General features: G+C 38.9%; 1 long non-coding RNA gene across 1 annotated transcript; it reads right to left on the minus strand.

Moving 5' to 3' along the window:
* Window positions 1–5,387: 5,387 nt before the first annotated feature.
* LOC141594420 (uncharacterized) lies at window positions 5,388–6,244 on the minus strand. Its single transcript, XR_012522187.1, has 4 exons — window positions 6,144–6,244; window positions 5,838–6,042; window positions 5,630–5,755; window positions 5,388–5,506 (listed from the first exon to the last, which is right to left on the minus strand). It is a non-coding gene; the product is annotated as an uncharacterized LOC141594420 (long non-coding RNA).
* Window positions 6,245–9,020: the final 2,776 nt, after the last annotated feature.

The raw sequence follows: 9,020 nt of genomic DNA on the forward strand, positions 1-9,020 counted from the left end.
AAGTGTGAGTGATAGCATGATGAAGGAAGATCCATGGTAAGAAAGAGTGAGATGATACTGATATGAAATAATAGGATTTGAGTTTTGGAGGAATGAGAAGGTAACCGGAGCACTAAAGAGTTAGCTACAAGAAACAAGGAGTTGAATTGTTAATTAATTGATTTTGTCGAGTGTAAAAGGAAAACAATGAGGGGAGTAAACTAAAACGTTGAACGAAGTTAAGGAGCATGAAAGTAAGGAATCATGAAGATGTATAATAGCATCATGAGAGGGTGTGAGTTAATGGTTATATAGGAGTTTCGGGACAACATATTAGCCATGAGTTTTGAGGAATTAAGGAGAGTAAAAAGTTGGTAAAGTATTGACACGATATGAGATTTTGGTGGTGAGTTGGGTGACGATACAACTAAAGACAGAATTGGGATGAATGTATAAGTAATTTTTGTTGATGGATTTAATATTCAATATTTGGGATGTTAACCGAAGATAGGGGAGGAACCGTTATATTTAGAGGTGAGTGTAAGAAGTTTGATATAAGAACAGTGGTAGTATTGTGGTGTTGTCACTAGTGGCTAAGGGTGATGATAAATAGGAAAGATAGCCATTCTAAAGAGGTTGATTTTGTAGAGGCAGGATTGATATGTATAGTTGTGAGAGAGTATAAGATGTGGTTATAGGAGGCGGTTGCTTGTAGTTGAGTATTAATGGCAGGGTTACATTTGTAAAGTGGTGATCGTTACGCGAATGGGAGAATGTGTTATGAGAGGCATACGAGTTAAGCTCGGACAAGAGGTAACCGTTATCAGGTGGTAACTTACGTGGTCAGGATTGACTAGTTATATGTGATTATGGGTCTATGATGTGTGTAAATGTTTGTGTGAGGTTCTGACCTCACGAGTAGTGGTATGGTGTGATAGTCATAAAGTTGTTATCTTAGTGTTCCGTAATGTATGTTGGGTATGGTAACCTAATGGGATGATATTCAAAAGTGATAATTTGGGTGATCTGGCATGATTAGTTATACTTGTATGTGTATTCATGATATATGTAAGTGATAGTGTGATGTTCCGACCTCATGAGTAATAGTATGGATGACATTCGTAAGTTTATTATCTGTTTATTCCATATGATTTGTTGCATTGTGATCTAGTAGAGCGGTGTAGATACCCAGTATCTGTCGAGTCTCCAACAAACACCCGATGATTATCGGACTACAACATGCTCAGGAATCGCAGCGTTTGATCGACAGTTTGTGTATAACTATACGTCGGAAAACTTAAGACGATTTCGAAAATAAAACATTTTAAAACTTTTCAAAAGTACCTGGAGTGTTTAATGCATGACGACGGGGTCGCAATGACACTAACTAGAGTCAAAACCGACACCGGACCAAAAACCGACTCAAAATTCAAATCCCGACTCCAACAACGAGTCAAACCGAGTCAAACACAAAAAACAAACTTTTCAAATGCTTCCATGTTAAGATTTCCCGGAATCCTAAATGGTCAAGTATAAATCAAGTTTTTCCAAATCCTAGGATAGAACAAATCATGATTTCCTCGTATGATAGTGACAAGACACCTCGAAGACGTGCGACGTGGCTCGCGCCTCTTTGAGCAGCCCATGCGGTCACGCCGCTCAAAACACACACAACCACCCATTTTCCTATAAATACCCCTCAAATGCCACCATTGGAGAGTTACGCGAGTGTCCGCCCCCTCTTTTCTCCCTTAAAATTCTAGACTCGACTTCTCAAGTCACAATCCGACACGTGTTTACGACCCACCGATCGTAAAGACAAGCCTTACACATTGTTTGGTACCGTCATCGTGCATTAAATCACTTGACCGACCATCTCGACCACTCCACCGTCACTAAAATTAAAAAACACTCTTTTACTTACTAAAACGGTTTTCAAACCGAGTTTTTCGGCCAAACAAGTTGATACACTTTCGTCGGTTTCTCGCCACAAGCCTAGCATGTAAGTATGAGAGTGTAAAAATCTTCTTTTATCATGTTTTTATATGTTTCATGACTATAACATGCTAAATCATGCATAACATGGTCCAAAACATGGGAAAAATGAGCCAAAACCGGATTTTTGGTTAAGGCAGAGGCTACTTATGTAGCACATAGGCTCGCGCCTAAAGCATCCTGCTCAACCTAAATCCAAACCGTGTTTGGTATCTTCATCTCCTTCATTTTTATTTCATATTGGTAATCGGTTTTTACCATTTCAAGTATTTTCAAATCTTTCATTTTTTTATGACAAGCTTTTAACCATAAAACATTTTTCACCCTTGGTTCCTAATACCATGACGGTTTAATCCGTGTTTCGGTGATAATATTTGGTTAATTACATTATAAAAGGTATTTTAAAGCCTTTTATTTCATTTCTTTACATTTTGGAGGGTATTATAAAGTCTTTCTCATTTCTTTACATTTTTAAAACAAATGCATTAGTCACCAACACAAAGTCATCCTTGGTTCCACATACCATGTCGGGTTTTAGCCCGAGTATGATGATGAATGTTGACTAATTACAATAAAATGAACTTAAAATAATTAGTTCATAATTATTTTCAAAACTATTCATGTTAAGCTTGCAAAACCGAACCCGACATCGAATATTGTCAAAACAATGACGATTATTCAGGTCCCATTCTTCAAATCAACACAAAAGCAGCCTAAACGGTCTTTTCAAACCAAGACGGGTTTAAACACCCATTTTTCAACACTTTTTACGAACTTTTTCAATGGTCAGAAGACGTTTTCCATCGTCTGTTGACCCGCGCCTAAACAAGCCATTTATTTTTCCATTTTCAAACAAGGGGAGACCCATTTACATCGCCAACAGGCTCGCGCCTCTTCTGGCTGCCTGATGCAGGTTTTTTCCGCTTCCAATGTTTGTCCAGGACGATCCCGACTTCGGTTAATCCGAATACAGGACGGACCAGATGACGAATCTGCTCATTTTACCCTACATTTGTAAAACGTCTTACTAAGACAAATGGATCACGTTATGTACCATAAACCTAATTCGGTAAAAGGATGTTTAATTTCCGTCTTGCATGCAAATCAACATTAAATCCAACTTGACATCTTATACTTGATACTTGGATTAAACAAACCGACATAGAAAGCTCACATGTTAGGTTCAAACTAGTGGATGCGCATTCATGCATTTACCGTTTTATCAACTTTTGCATTTAACCAACCAAGATCGATCAGTAGAGGCCGCTACCGTGGGCAGGATTGGGTGTCTGATTAAAGGGCTTCCCAATACGTACCTTCACCTCTTACTCAGAAACTTTGGATAGTGGACGACCTTATCCAGGGCGTACGAGAGTCATTCTACAGATAGGATGCTAAAGAGGGACGATTCCTTATCTTTAGTACCTATGTCAAACACTGCTTTGTGCTTCGTTTGACCGAGGTATAAAGTGGATTCAAACGGGTTCCAAGCATTTCACAAATTCTTGGTGGCGACTCCGAACATCTCTTGCATCGTTTCGAGACTCTTGCCGAGACAAAACCGACCGATCTAAATCGATCCGGTAGAAACCATTTTTACGCCGCCGAGCGTGGCTTTCAAAAAAAAAGACTGCTGTCGTTGCCCACAGATCGGCTGGGCATAAGCAGGTGGGCCTACGTCCACAAGCGGTTTTAAGAAATTTTTTCTTGTCAAGGAAGTTGTACACACTACAAAAAGAATTAAAATAGGCGACTGATTTTGGCGACTGAAATCAGTCGCCAAAATCAATTTGGCGACTGAAACCAGTCGCCAAACGTCAGTCGCGGACCTTAGTCGCCTTTTCTAGCTTTGGCGACTACAGTCGGTCGCCAAATTTGGCGACTGAAAAATCAGTCGCCAAATGCCAAAAATGGCGACTGATTGGGTAGTCGCCAAATTGGCGACTGATTCAAGGTAGTCGCCAAATTGGCGACTGAATAGCAGTCGCCAAATGCCAATTCAGTCGCCTTTTTTGGGTGACGTAGCCAGTTTGGCTGAGATAATTTGGCGACTGATTTGGGATTTGGCGACTGCAATTCAGTCGCCATTTTGGCGACTACCTTGAATCAGTCGCCAAATCTCAATTCAGTCGCCAAAGCCACTGTATGTTTTGGTGGTTTTTTTCGCTTTCATTGCTAGCCAAATATTTACAACCTGCATACAAACCGATGTTCCACAACACCATACATCCCAAATTTCAACACACACAACACCATACATTTCAACCCAACACCTCCCATTTTCTCAAACTTCATTTCATATATTGAAAATGAAAGTTTTACAAGCTAAGCTATTCTAATGTTCAAGTCGAAAGTTCAAGTTTTACAAGCTTACGTGCTAAAATCATCTTACTTGGAAGCCAACACCGGCTCCACTCCCCCCATGTGGACCATGCGGATCATTTGGATCGTAGTTGGGTCTAGGTCCGGGGTTACAACCTTGCCACCAAGTCTCAAACATTTCCATTCTTTCCTTCATTTGGCGGAATTCTTCATCACGTTTGGCAAGTTCTTCATCACGTTTGGCATCACGTTCATCACGCTCTCTTATTTGACTTTGAAGTTGACTAATAATTCCCGGTTGATACGTGTTGTTGGGAATTGTTGAAGTCGATCTTCTACGCGTTTTCTCATAGAAAGCGGTGTTGAACTTAGGTAACATACACGTGCCCTTTCTTGAAGCCATCCACCAACTCATACCATATGTCATTGTCCGGTCTTTCTGGATTGGCGGCTTTTTCTCGTTCAAATGCTTCCTACAATATTAAACAAATGGTTGTAAGTTAATATGGTAACCACCTTATATACGACATTTTAAAAGAGAATAAATTAACAAAAATTAAGTGTTACGGAAAACTTACATATAATTGCTTGTCTTTTGGCTTAGTCCAAGTTCTAACCCCTTTGTGGTCAACCTGGAATGCGTGTCCGTAAAGCTTGATTCGAGTTCACCGTCGCAATCGGCTGTGACTTCTTCTTTCCTCTCTGAATGAAAAAAAAAACATACATGTTATAAAATCAACAAAAAATCTAACATAAAATAAACATGTTGCATTGAAAACAAAAAAAAAGTGTCAAATAATAGACAAAGTACTTACACCCAACATACGATTCCAGAACGATCGTGAACCCGCGTAATGAGTAGGCTCGTTCACGGCGTCTTCCTTTCCTCCTATTTTGTTGAGGGATGCTTGCTTAGACTTCTTCTGAAAAGCTTCACTTTTGGTATGCTTTATTAAGCCTTCATACTTGTCACCTGCAATTACACATATGAAATCATAACTAATAAGTTACTGATATTATTTATAATATAAGAGAGTATAAGCTAATTAATACAAATAACAAAACAAGTTAATTAAATTCCTTTCATGTGGTCTGGTTCCTTTGGGCGCCTAACTACCTTCCAAATCACGTCCCGATATCGTCGAGTACCGACGTCATTGTACCTGATACGGACATTCTGTTCTTGAGACGGTGACCAAGCAAATGATAACTACAAAAAAAAAGCGACAAAGTTTCATATTAGTATAAAATAAAAGTATAACCTTGGTTCTTAAAAAATTTATCAAAATTAATTATTTGGTTTCTAAAACAAAGAATTACGGAAAATATATACCCGAAAGTTATTGAACCACGCCTCTCTTTGTGCATGAGAAGCTTATGTCCACGATGTAGGAATTGGACCACGAAATTAGTCTTCGTGCTTTTCGTGACACCTCGTATCACGCAATCGTCCATAAACCTGCATTTATTTTGAACATGTAAAATTACAAACAAATAAAAATAAAAATAAAAATAGTAGACTAATAAAGAATAAAACTTACCATAATCCCGTCGGCTCAAGAATCATCCGATGATCCGAAGTGTACCGTATCGGCACCCGTGCTGGCTCGTCGGTAGCGTCAGTCTCCTCACCGTCACTGTCTGCATCGGATCCTCCTGCACAAACTCCTCCTCCTGCTCCGGACGCGTACTCTGTCCTCCTCCTGAGCCGCCTCCACGCTTTCTACCTCGACCTGCTCCAGCCATCTGCAGTAATACAAATAAAAATTAACACAAATAATGATAAATGAAAATTATACAGACTTCTAAATTTTAATAATTTACTCTTGAGGAATACAACATTATACCAATTTAATCATCTTCATCTTCAAAACCCTCGTCCTCATCCTCATCCTCTTCCTCATCATCGTCATCATCATCATCATAATCATCTTCATCTCCAAACCCCTCGTCCTTCCTCCTTTTCTCCTCCTCTCTTCTCCTCCTCACCTCATCTTCCCCCCTCCTCTCCTCCTCTTCTTCCCTTCTCTCCTCCTCCTCCTCCTCCGCTTCATCCTCCCCCGGAAGTCTCTCTTCCACATCATAATATTCTTCCTCTTCCATGTCTTCACCATCTTTATTCTCATGCTCATAGTTGATTTCATCGGGTGGAGACAAAAGCGTTTCATTTGAAACGTTTTCTTCTTGGAAAAAAGTTGTATCAACTTGTGACCGTGCCTTTGTCTTAAAGATTGCACACCACGCATTTTGATTTCTATCATTTGTTGTGCTTGGATAAGTAGCAAAATACACTTGATGAGCCTGATGTGCAAGTATAATTAGATCATACTTAGAGTATGTTCTAGTACGATTCACTTCTACAAGCTTGTATTGTTCATGTACTCTCATTCCAGCCACAGAATTATCCTTCCAGTCAACCTTGAATAAGACAGTTTTATAAGCTCGGTCACGTCCACTATAACTAATTTCAAAGATATCTTCAACTATACCATAGTATTCGGTTGTCATCAAGAGAAGAAATAGTAACCCCCCCAATTGCACCTAGCCTTACCTTTACCGTGGTTGAATGTTTGAAAATTAAACCCATTAACCGAGTATCGATTCCACGTTCTTACCATTTTTGAAGGACCAAAAGCCAAACTTTTTATCAAATCATCTTGAATATTCAACTCAATTACATGTTTCTGAAACCATGATGGAAATTGGTCCTCATGTTTGTCCCAAACATCATCCTTACTTATATTAGGATTCCTCTGAATGAAATCATTAACAAATTGTGTTTCGTATGGCTCCAAGAGGTCACAATTAGATAGCACGTAAAGGTGGGCACGATTATACTCCTTATCATCCAAATATCTTGTTTGCCCCTTTGATGAACACCTTTCATCATCTTGAGTTTGAACAAATTCGGGTAAACTTCCGTCTACTTCATCCGGTTTCTCAACATTCAAGTTTTTTGCTTTGGTTTCTATATGTTTTTCAAAGTAAAGAGAACAAAAGTTTGCAATCTCTTCCGTTAAATAAGCATTGCATATAGAACCTTCCACCCTAGCTTTATTACCAATTTTTTTCTTCAAATGATTAAGAAACCTATAAAAGTTAATGATGATTTTTATTAATAATAAAGTTAACATATAATAAATAGATTAGTTATTATTATTAATTTTAATTTAAAAGTAGCTAGATTATCTTAATTACCTTTCAAATGGATACATCCACCTATATTGGACGGGTCCCCCAACTTTGGCTTCATATGGGAAATGAACCGGTAGATGCTCCATGGAGTTAAAAAATGCAGGAGGAAAGATCATTTCAAGCTTACACAATATCTGTGGTATTTGCTCTTCTAGACGAATCATGTCATCAACACATATTGAAGAGGCACATAAATCTCGGAAGAATTGACTAATCTCAACAACTGCATTCCAAACGTTTGTCGGCACGAGGTGTTTCAAAGCAACGGGTAATAATCGCTCCATGAATACATGACAATCATGACTTTTCAAGCCTTCCAACTACAGCTTCTTAAGATCAACACATCGACTAAAATCTGATGCATACCCATCAGAAAACTTCAAATTTTGTAACCACTCACACAATACTTTTCTCTTAGCTTTGTCGAGAGTGAAAATGGATGTTGGCTTAGACCCGTCGCCGCAAATGTGTAATTTGGGACGATGACAAAATTTCTGCAAATCTTTTCTAGAAGCAATGCTATCACATTTTCACCTTCTACATCCATGATCATGTCAATTAGTTGCTCAAAGAAATTCTTTTCTATGTGCATTACATCCAAATTATGTCTTATCAACATTGTCTTCCAATAAGGAAGGTCCCAAAGAATGCTTCTTTTAAACCAACCGTTTTTCTGCTTTTTCAATTCTTTAAATTCTTCCTCGGTACCATCAATAGGGGATGGTAAATCACATACAGTCTTCCATATCTCATCCCCAGGCACTCGTTTCGGAGGGGCATCAAGCATCTCGTTACCTTTTGTGAAAGCTTTCTTGTTCTTCCTATGTGGATTTCCCTCTCGTAAGAAGCATCTATGACAATCAAACCAGCTTATTTTCTTGCTATTGGGAAGCCAAAATGCTTTACTTTCCTCCATGCAACAAGGACATGCTTTTTGTCCTTGTATAGACCACCCAGATAGCATACCATAGGCGGGAAAATCATTTACTGTCCACAAAAGGGAAGCTTTAAGTTGAAAATTTTGTTTTTTAGACACATCATAAGTTTCCACCCCAACTTCCCACAAATATTTCAACTCCTCCACCAATGGTTGTAAATAAACATCCAAATTACGTTTCGGGCTTTTTGGTCTGGGAACAATAAGTGACAAGAAGATAAATGGTCTTTTCATAAATAACCAAGGTGGTAAATTGTATGGTGTGACCATAACGGGCCAACAAGAATACTTCCTCCCAAAATTACCGAAAGGATCAAATCCATCCGTACACAAGCCAAGTCGTACATTGCGGGGTTCCTTGGCAAAATCAGGATACATCTGATCAAATCGTTTCCATTCTTCCCCATCAATAGGATGACTCATCTTCCCCGGAGCACGTGTGTTTTCTTTGTGCCATCTCATTTGTTCGGCAATGTTTTTGGTGGCATAGATTCTTTGAAGTCTTGGTGCGAGAGGAAAGTAAAACAATTGGTTACATGCTATTGGTTTCTTACTCTTTTTGGCCCTCTTACTACCGTTGCCTTTTTTCAAC

The sequence above is a fragment of the Silene latifolia genome, chromosome 8, assembly GCF_048544455.1.
Source record: "Silene latifolia isolate original U9 population chromosome 8, ASM4854445v1, whole genome shotgun sequence".
NCBI lineage: Eukaryota > Viridiplantae > Streptophyta > Magnoliopsida > Caryophyllales > Caryophyllaceae > Silene > Silene latifolia.